Source organism: Belonocnema kinseyi, chromosome 7 (assembly GCF_010883055.1).
Source record: "Belonocnema kinseyi isolate 2016_QV_RU_SX_M_011 chromosome 7, B_treatae_v1, whole genome shotgun sequence".
NCBI lineage: Eukaryota > Metazoa > Arthropoda > Insecta > Hymenoptera > Cynipidae > Belonocnema > Belonocnema kinseyi.
The window spans coordinates 27495737-27507816 of NC_046663.1; positions in this window are offsets into that span (position 1 = coordinate 27495737).

Below are 12080 nucleotides of genomic sequence, written 5' to 3' on the forward strand. Positions count from 1 at the left end.
ATCTGAAACTTCGCAGATGTATTCAAAAATAGTTAAAGAAGTTATAATAAAAATTTCAGCTTTTTAGCATGAATTTCGTTTCACGCTAAAACCACCTTAAGTTAGCCCTTACTGGCCGCTTTCCTTGGGAAGGAAAGAAAAGAGACTTCGAAAACGAAGGGGAGAGGCAGGTGCGAGACAAACACGCCAGGCTTGTCGCAAACACAAGGCTGCACGTGATGGAAAAATCTAGAGACATGCATCTGTGTCACGCGGGGTTTAGGACTGTTTCTTTCTTTCAACTTATAGTACTGGCAGACTATATTACATTTACGGAAATAATACAATTTCATCAGGAAATAAGTATTTCTATTTCTACCAGTTTAAATCAAACTTTTATTATTATTTTTAATAATTTTGGGAAATATATTTCATTGATAATATTACAATAATACAAAAACAAATAATAAATTTTTTTAAAAGCTCTCGAAATTAGTGTATACTTATTATAATTTTGAAATAAATTTTACAATTATTTATTAAATCCAATAATTACATTTTAAACCATTCTCAGATTTAGGAAATAAAATAGTCCAATTTTCCATTTATCTTAGAATGCAGACAATTTTATCTTTCTTCTCCTAGAGCATGGCATTGATAAAGATGCGTTTGAGGGTCTCACGCCTGATAGTACTTTTGCTGAAAGACTCTTAGGAAAAGAAGTGCTTAGAATACAAATAAAATTTGAACGAAATCTAGGAGATTAAATTGTGTTGATAGAAAAAGGTATCTCCATTTCAACATCGAATCAGGATAATAGTTCATTTCATAAAGTCTCAAATAAATCAACAACTAAATTGTTTCAAGGTGGCTATGATAATAATTCCGTGTCGGAGGTACTTTTTTCATTCTTTATAGTTTTTTGGTGTATTTTTCTAAAATTTACATTATTAAGATAAGGAGCTGAAGAAAAAATACATTTTTGCACAGATTTTTTTTTTGACCTAAAAAATAAGAAAAGTTGGAAAAACGGGTAAGCAATCTAGAAATTAGAAATGAGCATATGCTAAAAAAGACAAAGAACGAGGAAATAGTTAAGGGGAATAAAAAGAACGTCCAAAGTAAAAATGAAAGATTGAGGAAAATAGACAGTGAGATTGAAAGCAGATTAGAGGGGGAAGAAAGGACGAAGAGAAAAAATAACTTAGTAATTAGGGGATTACAAGGAGAGAGTGAAACGGGAGAAGTGGAAATAAAAAATATTTTCCGAGACATTACAGTGCAGGTAAGAATAGAATGAGTCAAGAAGATAGGAGGGGTCAAAGGAAAAAAAAGAAGAAATGTTTCCAGTAAAAGTGGAGAGTGAGGAGGAGAAAACGATAATTATAGAGTAAAAAAAAATATTAAGAGGAAGAAGGGAAAGAGTTGAAGAAGATTTGACATGGAGGGAGAGGAAAAAGGGTTATATGGTGTGGATAGGGAAACACAGTTTATGGATAAATATGGAGCAATGGTGCTGGGAGGCAGAGAAGTGGGATGTGATTATAATGAATGAAACATGGGCGGCATGGTATCTGGGGTAAAAGAATAATTATCAGTAAAGGGAGAAAAGATGGGGACATTGAGGAAAAGGATGGAATAATAGTAAGAAGAATTATAATTAAGAAAGAAGAAATAGGGGCGGTTTGTGTATACAGAAGGAAAGGGGAAAAGGAAGGCTGAAGAGCAATGAGGAGGTGGATGGAGGAAGAGAAGAAAAAATTGGTTTCAATAGGAAGGGTCTCAAATGCATGGACTGGCGAACTAGGATGAGGGTTATGGGGTGAAGGAAGGAGGCATATATAAGGAACTGCACGTATGGAGAGACGGACAGGGAGGGGAGGATGTTACCAGACATGATAGGAGAAACAGGATGGTTTATATGCAATGGCAATATTAAAAGAGATGAGGAAGGGGAAATCACATTCATAGACAAGGGAGAAACAGTCATAGACTACATCTTGGCCGAAGAAAGAATGCGGCACATAATAGAGAGTATGAAGGTAGGGAGTGAGATGGGGTCCGAGCACTTCCCGGTCATAACTTCCCTAAAAAAACTTCAGTCAGCACAGCAGAGAGAGAAAGGAAATAGCGTGCAGAAGAAACACGAAAATGGGAGTATGGGGATAGATAATTTAAAATAGTTTAAACAAAAGATGGAAAAAAGAAGGTTAGGTATTGCAAAGAGGATGGAATAGACTCTTTAATTTAAATATTGAAGGGGTCGATTGAGAAGGTGAAGAATAAGCTGGGTACTAATGAAGAAAGAGTAAGGAGAAAGAGAGGCTGGTAAGATGAGGAATGCCGGGAGATTAAAGAAAGAATAAAAGAGTTTGTAAGTAAATGGAGCAAAGGGGAAATAGAGAACGCGTATTCAAACAGGAGGAAAAAAGAAAATGAGAAGATGCTGGAAAGAAAAAGACAAAAGGGAAAGGAAGAATATAAAGCAGAAGTAGAAAAGCGATCAAAGAAGGTACGGTGTGGGATGTGATGAATAAGGATAGAGGAGACAGGAAGGGCGTTAAGACGACAGGAGAAGATGAGATAGAGAACGAAGAGATCAAGTATGAAGGAGAAGGGATTAGGGATGGGGTGTGCAAGATCTGCAACAAAGTCTGGAAAGGGGAAGGTTGGCCGGAAGTGTGGACGACGGGACTGGTGTTACCGCTTGTCAAAAAAGGGAAAGGAAAGAAGGTAGAGAAATACAGAGGGATTACTCTCATGCCAGTCGGCTAGAAAATATATGCAGAAATCTTAAGAAAAAGGTTTGAGAGTCAACTAGAACAAAAAGAAAGTATCCCACATAATCAGACGAGATTTAGAAAATAAATGGGAACCATTGACAATATATACGTACTCAACTACTTAGACAACAGAAGTTTGGGTAGAAAAAAAGGAAACCTAATCGCTTTGTTCGTAGATTTCAAAGCAGCGTTTAACTCAGTGAACAGAAAAGTGTTATGGCAGGCAATGAAACAGGGGGTGCAGAGGAAAAATTTGTGAAGAGGATAAAGGAAATTTTAACTGAAATCAGGATAAGGGTGAAAATAGAAAAGAAAAAAGGGCAGGTATTCTGGACAGGCAGAGTTCAAAGGAAAGGGCGTCCGTTGGGTCCGTTACTATTTAATATACTACTGGTAGACTTAGAGAAAAAGCTAAAGAAGAAAGGGAAAGTAGGAACGGTTTCGGATAATAGAAAACTATACTCTCTAGCATACGCGGACGATGTAGTTCTATTAGCAGATGATGAGATCGGGATGAGCCTAATGATGAGAATCTTCGAAGTGTATGTGGGAGCAAAAGATCTGACGGTGAACGTAGACAAGATAAAGGTGATGTGTCTAAAAAATAAGAAGAAGAAAATAAATTACGTTTGGAAGATGAACGGATGAACGGGTATAGGAAAAAGAAGGTTCAACAACGATTGGAGAATAAAAGTTTGGTTGTTTGGGACATTGGTTTAGGTGCTATTGTGTCATTGCGTGGAGGTGTGGGGATGGAAGGAACATAGGAATGTAGAAAGCATACATGAGTGATTTCTAAAATGGGTAATGGGAGTTAACTGGAGTCGCCCTGGATATATGTTAAGAGAAGAGTTAGGACGATAAAATATGGTTACTAGACAAATTAAGAGAGCGTGAAGATTTGAAGAGAAGCTAAAAAGGTGAGAGGAAATCGGAATTACACAAGCATGTTTGGGCGAAATTCGGAACAATACAGCAAAGGCAATTTTTCGAATTTCATAACGGGAGGAAGAAATATGAAAAATGAGAAGGGTTTGTAATATTCAAGAACAGGTTACAGAGTGGCAGGACCTAGATTTAGAGCTACTAGTTAAACAAGAAGAAGACAGATGGACAAAGATTATAGATTCGAGGTACAGTAGATGGTATATGATGGCAAAAGGGTTGACAGAACCCGAATATCTGCCAAAAATAAAAAAGGAAGAAAAATGGCCTAGGTTTGTACGGTTTAAAATGGGAGGAGTGAGAGCATGCAGATATTGGATGGATGATGTTGAATTTGAAAATTCAAGAATTTGGTTCGCAATTAATTTTTTGTGTGTGGAAAATTAGTCTGTTTCGTCTTAATTTTCTTCTTATTGCAAGTTGATCTTCGTTGGTATTAAGTTAATATTGTTCAATGATGATTGATCTTTCTAGTGGAATTGTGATATTTCCACATTCTTTGGTGATGAAGTAACCATTCTTATATTCTCGAAAATACCTCAAAAAAAATTCAAACCTCATTTACGGAAATAATAAAATATTATCACGCAATAAAGATTTCTATTTTCACCAGTTCAAATCATTGTTTTATTATTATTTTCCATAATTTCAGGAAAATATATTTAATTGATAATATTACAATAATACAAATACAAATTGTACAAATACAAATAATAAAATTTTTTAAAGAATTTATCGAAACTAGTGTATACTTAGAATAATTTCGTAATAAATTTTTCAATTATTTATTAAATTTAATAATTAAATTTGAAGCGATTCGAAGATTTACGAAATCAGATGCAGAATACTTTAATAAAGAAAAATTGTACCTGGGAAAGTCTATAGATTACCTGAAAAGGCTCTGGACTTGTGAGAACTTTTTTCGTCGCATTTTGTAGAATTTTCGACACGCTGTCACGGGATTTCAAAATATTTAAGGCAATATCCTAGTAATTTAAGAGAATTCTGGAATTAAAATTTTTCTATTTTCCAATATTTTAATTGTTTCCAAGGATATCAGGTTTCTAAGGATTTTTTGGGATTTTGAAATATTTTCCGGAATTTTGGAAAAGCATCAGGATTTTGGACTGAAGCATGGTATTTCTAAATTGAAATAAATTTTGAGCTGAAACAGGGAATTGTTCAGTGCTAAACAATTTTGAATTGAAACTGTAAATTTCGAACAAGAAAAGAACTTGTCGCGTTAAATAAACATGTTTTAAAGAATATAAGTACCGAATGGGTATTAAATTCTTAAAGTGCATCGTGGGTATTAAACATACAGTGGCACTTAGCGAGTGAAAAAGTAATTTTGGAGAAAATTTTTTTGTTGAAAATTTATTGATTTTTGTTTACTTTCTAACGTAAGTATATCATATGAAGTGAAATAATAATTTATTTTTATTAATTCATACTTTTTTTCTTTGTAGATCGCTTCTGACTTACGGCAGCACGTCATGCAAAAACGCATCATGCGAGACACACATGTTTATCAAAAAATGTCTTGTCTGGTCTTGTTGCAAATTTTATTAATCGGCAATTTTTTAATTCGGTAATATAATAAGTTGTCGGGAATTTTATCATTCGGAAATTTTATGGTGTTTTGAACTTTTTATCGGGATTTTTCAGTAGTCCCCAATTTAGTTTGTCCTACTTAATATGTCACACATGAACTTAAAAAGAAGTTGAATATTTTACCAAGAAGATGAATTGATAAACAAATTCATTAATTGTCAGCAAACAAATTAAATAGTTGAATTCATCATTCATAAAAGTAATTTTTTAATGAAAAAACTAATTTTTAACAAAAAATATATAATTTCAACTAAAAAGATTAATTTTCTAAATAAAATAATAAATCACCATTGAAATACACTAATTTTTAACTAAATATTTGAACCCTTAGACAAAATATGTATTTTAAGCAACAAAAAATAAAAGAGTAAAATCCAAGTAAAATCAATTTTACCAAAAATGAAGTGCTCGTATTTTAAGTTAAATACCATTTTAAGAATTTTTCACAAAATAGTTCAATTAAAAAAAAAATTTTATTAGAATGATAAATCATCATAAAAATTGCATTTTTAATAAAGAAGATTTATTCGCTACCAAATTTTAACAAATTACACGAATTTTTGAAGAGATAGTTAATTTTTCACACAAAGAAATAAAATTTCAGCTAAATTGATTAATTTTCAACAACAACCAAATTATTTTTCTACGAAAAGGAATAAATTTTCACCAAAAACAGTCAATTTTCAACAAAAAACATGAATTTTCTTCTAAAAAAGTTTATTTCAAACCAAATGTTTTATAATCGTTGGAATAAAATTTTAGTTGCCAGGAGAACTTTTGTCAGGCGTTTTTCTTATTTGTTTAAAATTCGTTCACATCGTCTTTAAATAAGTATTAATCTTTTTCTCGTATAATTATTTAAATTAAGTTAAACAATGCACGTCATAAAAAAGTCAAGAAAGAAAAACCTCGCTTTTTGAAAGCCGTTATTCTTTGTAAGAAACTAGCCTTTTTTGTTAAAATACAATTTTTCGTTAAAAAATCGTTATTTTAGTTGAAAATGTATTTCTATTGTTAGAAATTCAATAATTTTTTTTTAATTCGATATTGTGTTGAAAATTTAACAATTTCGTTGAAAATTTGTTTTTTATTAAAAACTGATTTTTTCACTCAAAACAAAAAACTAATTAGTTTTGTTGTTGAAAATATATATTTTTTGAAATTAAGATTTAATTTTTTATTAACTCATTGGTTTTGTGAAAAGTTTACATTTTTGTATCAAATACATATTCTAGGTTAAACATTTATCTTTTGTATTAAAATGCATTTATTTGGTTGAAAATTGAATTACTCTGTTAGAAATTCGTATGTATTCAATAAATAATAATTTTTGAACTAATTGTTTGACTATTTCAATTTCTGCTGCTTAAACTATATCTTTTTATGACGGTTTAAATATTTCGTAGAAAATTCATATAATTTTTCCATAATTTATTCCTTTTTATAGAAAAATTATTTTTTCACATGAAATTATATATTTTTGTAAAAAATTCATTTGTTTAGGTTAAAAATTAGTTTTTCCGTTAACGCTCAATAAGGCAGGTGATTGTATCTTATTCACTAAGGATAATTCTTGACAATATCACTTAGAGACGCCTGTCGCGTTGAGGGTTAAAAATGAATTTTTTTAATTAAAAATTTAAGAATTCAATATTTTTCTGAAGTCTTATGAGTTTGGATAACAATTTATCTTATTGATAAAATATTGAACTTCTTTTCAAATTCATAGGTTATAAGTATTTACCTTTCTTTTTAGAATATTAATCTTTTTCTATTCGCCCCGAGAAATTCGGCACGACTAGCCAACCTTATGGAAAATATCGGACTACTCATTCTGAATTTCGAACGACGAGACACTTAGTTATTAAAAAGACAATAAAAACATACTTTTATAGAAGATTATTTTTAATGTTGAAAATTTCTAAAATTGTTGCTTGAATTTATAAAAAAATTAATTTTTCAAAATCGAAAGTTTTCTAATTCGTTAATATTATAAACTATTCGGGATGTGCTGAAATCCTCTGAATTCGGAAATTTGCTATTCGAGAATTTTCCTTTTCGGGAATTTTACTGTGTCGGAAATTTCATTTTTCGGGATTTTGCACTGGTCCCCTAAATTCGAAATTGTATGAAAAAGAAAAAGAAAAATAATCTTTTAGTTATTTAAATATGATTAGTCTGGCATTAATATAACAAAAAGTTAACTATTCTTAAAACATGCAGATAGCCAATTTTTAAATAAATTTAGGGATATTTTTGAAATTTAGCAAATTATCCAGAAATTTTTCAATTTCTTTCAAGAAGCTTCGGATATACTAAGTTTCTATAAATTTCCGTTAATTTACGAAATTACAAAAATTTCCGGAATTTTCAGGTAATTTTTGTCATTTTGCCATAAATTTCTGAAAATTACCATAATTTTGGTTTTTATTGTTTCTCAAATCAAAAATTTCCTGCGTTTGTTAAAAAAAAATATCGTGTGCTAGAGGTTCGTCTCTGGCTCGTACAGCTAACTTCACACTCGTGTGGAACTGCCTACTTTCCGCACTTGTAGCACAATATACAATCGTGTGTGTAAACAATCTTCATGGAAATATTCAAGATGTTATACTGCTTTTTTAACTTATTTAGTCTATTGTTTGTAACAGCGAATATTATAAATATTTCTTTTTTCAAAATAGTTCCTTCTTTTTATTAGTATTGTGTTTTCTCTCACTAGACGAAATAAACTTTGTTTTATTATTTATAATAATTTTAGGGAAATAGATTTAATGGATAATATTACAATAAACAAATACAAATAATGAAAACAATTTCTTAATATACTCGCTAAAATATTTGATACTTATTACAATTTTTAAATGAATTTTAAAATTAATTATTCAATTTAATAATTAAAATTTAAGCCATTCGCAGATTTCTAAAATGAGGTATTGGTTTTCTGTAAAATTTCACTTTGTCGGTTTTCATAAAATCTCCACATGTGGAGACCCCCTGAGTCAGAAAAAACAATTTTTACGAAGGTGTTTGTCTGCCTGTCTGTCTGCAGTTTGTAGTCCGTAGTCTGTATACTGTAGGCACGATAACTTTTGAAAAATTGATCAGATTGGATTCTGCGATAGCACACTTTTTAAAGGCCTAAAAAGAAAGGACAAGTTCGTAGATCACCTATTTTGAATAAAAATTCTAAAAGTGAGCGCATTTTCAAAATTTTTAAAACTAGATTTTTTTAAGATTTAAAAAATTCTATGTACAGTTATTTATATCACTCAGAAACTTAAACAATTCATCCTAATCACTTTTTTCTATGAAAAGAAAATTATCAAAGTTAAAGCATTTTAAAAATTGAAAACAACAAACTGAAATGGACATTTAGAGCCAAACAACGCATGATACAAGAAAAAGTCAGAAATGAAAACGTTGATTTTTAAAAGCCCTACAAGATTATTAAAACAGCCTTTTTAATTTGGTCAAAAAGTTTAAAATTAAATATTTGATCGTACTAAAAATAATAAAAATTACATTTTTTGATCAAACAATAAAATACAAGAAAAAGAATAACCTAAAATTGCGCGCCCTGTCAAGATCTGCAAATTTATTATAAATTACGTTTCGATAGGACGCGTAGTTTTCGCTTTCAGTCGTAAAAGAGAACATTAAAAATATAAAAAATAAAACGTTTTTGGACTAACGACACAAGCTACGAAAAAAATTGCACAAAACATTTTTATTCAAAAAGGTACGACAGACAAAGGTTGTTCGCTTAAAAAGATTGATAAGTTTATGATTAATCATAATTGTATTTTTTCTTTAATTATAAAAAAACCAGATTGAAAATTTTTTAAAAATTGTTTAAAAAAAGAAAATACCCAGTGGGCACAAAGTTTGGCGACGTCTTCACGCATCGTTACGACATCTTTACGACAACTTTACGACATCATATGTCCATGTCGTTTCGGTGTCTTTACGATATCGTAAATAAGTCGTGTGATCTGAAGATGTCTTTATGATATCGCAAAGACACTGAAAAGACATGGACATATGATGTCGTAAAGATGTCGTAAAGATTTCGTAACTATGTCTTAAAGACGTCGCCAAATTTTGTACCCGCTGGGTAAGAATTTGTGTAATTCAATTTTCATGCATATTATGAATTGTAATGATATCAATTTATCGAAATGATACATGTTTCAGCGCAGCTTAGAATACAATTTAAAACAAAATAAAAAACAAATGTTAAAATGATCATGGTAAATAAAATTTGTGCTTTATTTTGCAAAATCTGAATAAGCAATCTCAGGCAGCCCAGTGGGCAAAAAATTTGGGGACGTATTTACGACATCGTTACGACATATTTACGACATCCTATGTCCATGTCGTTTTGGTGTCTTTGCGATGACGCAAAGTCATCGTCAAATCATACGACTTATTTACGATATCGTAAAAACAGCTTAACGACAAAGACATAGGATGTCGTAAAGTTGTCGTAACGATGTCATAGTGATGTCGTAAAGACGTCGCCAAATTGTGTGCACACTAGGATGGTAACATAAAAAATGTAATATATTTAATATAAAAGTGTTGTGTAAACCGATAAGAGATTTAACCAAAGAGATTTCACAATAACAAAATTAAAGTTGCCGATCCGTTTAACTTTGATTTTTAAAGGTGATAGTGATATCTCTAAATGTTTTCAGGCACAATTTTTTGTAATTCAAGTATTCGGAAATTTTTTGTGAGGTTTAGAACCTGAAATAGCGAAATCATTCGGAAAAATTATAGCTTACCTAGACTTTTTGTCAGACGCCTTTTTATTTCTTAAATTTTTCATTGTACCAAATGTTGAGAATGTAATATTTAAGATATAAAAAGATTAATATTTTAGAAAAAAGGTTAATAATGAGCAAAATAAATTAATTTAAAAATAAATGTAGATATTCATTTAACAGGTGACTTTTCAACAAAAACAAAATTGAAAAGTTAAGGTTTGATTAGCTACAAAGTTAATTTTAAATACGTAAAAAAGCTTTTTTTTTAATATTTGAATTTTTAACAAAAATAGTAAATTTCCCACAGAATGGATAAATGTTGAAACAATAATATTAACTTACCATCTAAAAAGATTAACTTTTAACATAATACATGAATTTTAAAAAGAATAATAAAATTTTTTACAAAAGAAATAAGGTTCAAACTAAAATTATTATTTTCCAACAACAAAAAATGAAACAGCTGTATTTTTTATTTATGAAAATTAGTTTTTAGCTGTAAAATAAGGATTTCTTAAACAAAAATACGAATGTTTTGGAAAAGAGGAATGAACACTTTGCCACAAAATTGGATTTTTCAAAAAAATATATGAATTCCACAGCAGAATAAAATTTTTAACAAAATTAACACTTTTAACAAAAAAAGGTTTTTAAACCTAAACGATGAATTATTATTAAATAAAATATATATTTAGCGTAAAAGAGTAACTTTCTATAAGAAAAGGCGAATTTTCAACAGAACAAAAAAAAATTTTATTAAAAATTCAACTATTTCATGGAAAATTGGTCTTTTTATGTTAAAAATTAATTTTTTAACTAAAAACTTAACAGTTCTGTTGGAAATTAATGTAGTTATGAATCATTTGTTTTTTTATTTAAAATTAATTTTCTTCGTTCAAAATAACATTTTTTTAAATGAAATTTGAACGTTTTTGGTTGAACTTCGACCTACCTTCTTTCAAGTAAATAGCGTATTCTGTTTTGGTTAAATTCCACTTTTTTATACAAAATGAAAATATTTTTAAATACAAATATCAAGTATTCCATTATTTGTCCAGAATTAATCTTTTTTTAATTAATAATTAAATTCTTTGTGGTTGATACTAAAATTTCGTTGAAAATTTACTCTTTATTCTCGGGTTAATCTTTTTAGCTGAAAATTTATCTGATTGATAACTGAAGGCCATTGTTAAAAAATCGTTTTTGGTTCAAAATTAATTTTCTAGTTGCAAACGCAACTTTTCAATTTTGATGCAAAATTATTCATTTTTAGTAATACTATGCAATCTGAATTAATGTTGTGTAACACAAAGTAACCCACATCTGCTGGGCCGCACTTTGAGTCGTTTCCCACACAACTTATTGTAAATAATAATTAATTTTTTAATTTCTACATTCTCATCATTTATGATTAAGAAAGTATTAAAATGTTTCGAAACTTGACACAACAGTTTTTCAACGAATCCTAACGCTTCGAGACCCCCTGATCTAAAAATAAAGTTTTTACGATGGCGCCTGTCTGTCTGTCAATCCGTCAATCCGTTCGTAAACAAAATCACTCTTGAAAAAATGAACGGTTTAAATCCATCTTTGGCTAACTTTTTTCAGTTCCTAAAAGAAAAGGTCGAGTTCGTTCATAAGCCATTTTTTATAAAAATTTAAAAAGTCAGCGCACTTTAAAAATGTTTGAGACCACTTTTTTCTGAATTTGAAAATTCTATGTACACAAATTTATAGTATTTAAAAAGACAAAGAAAATATCCCTATGACTTTTGTTGAAAAAAAAGGAAATTTTTAGAGGTACAGCATTCTCAAAGTTTTTGGAATCAACCGAAAATCAAAAGTTTAAGCCAAAGAACGCACGAAGTAAGAAAAGGCTATAGAAGAAAGATATTTCTTTTTGAAAGCCCTGCAGGATTATTATGACGAATTTTTTGATTTTCTTGGAAAATCGAAAATTCAAATTTTGATTTCACAAAAGATAATATGT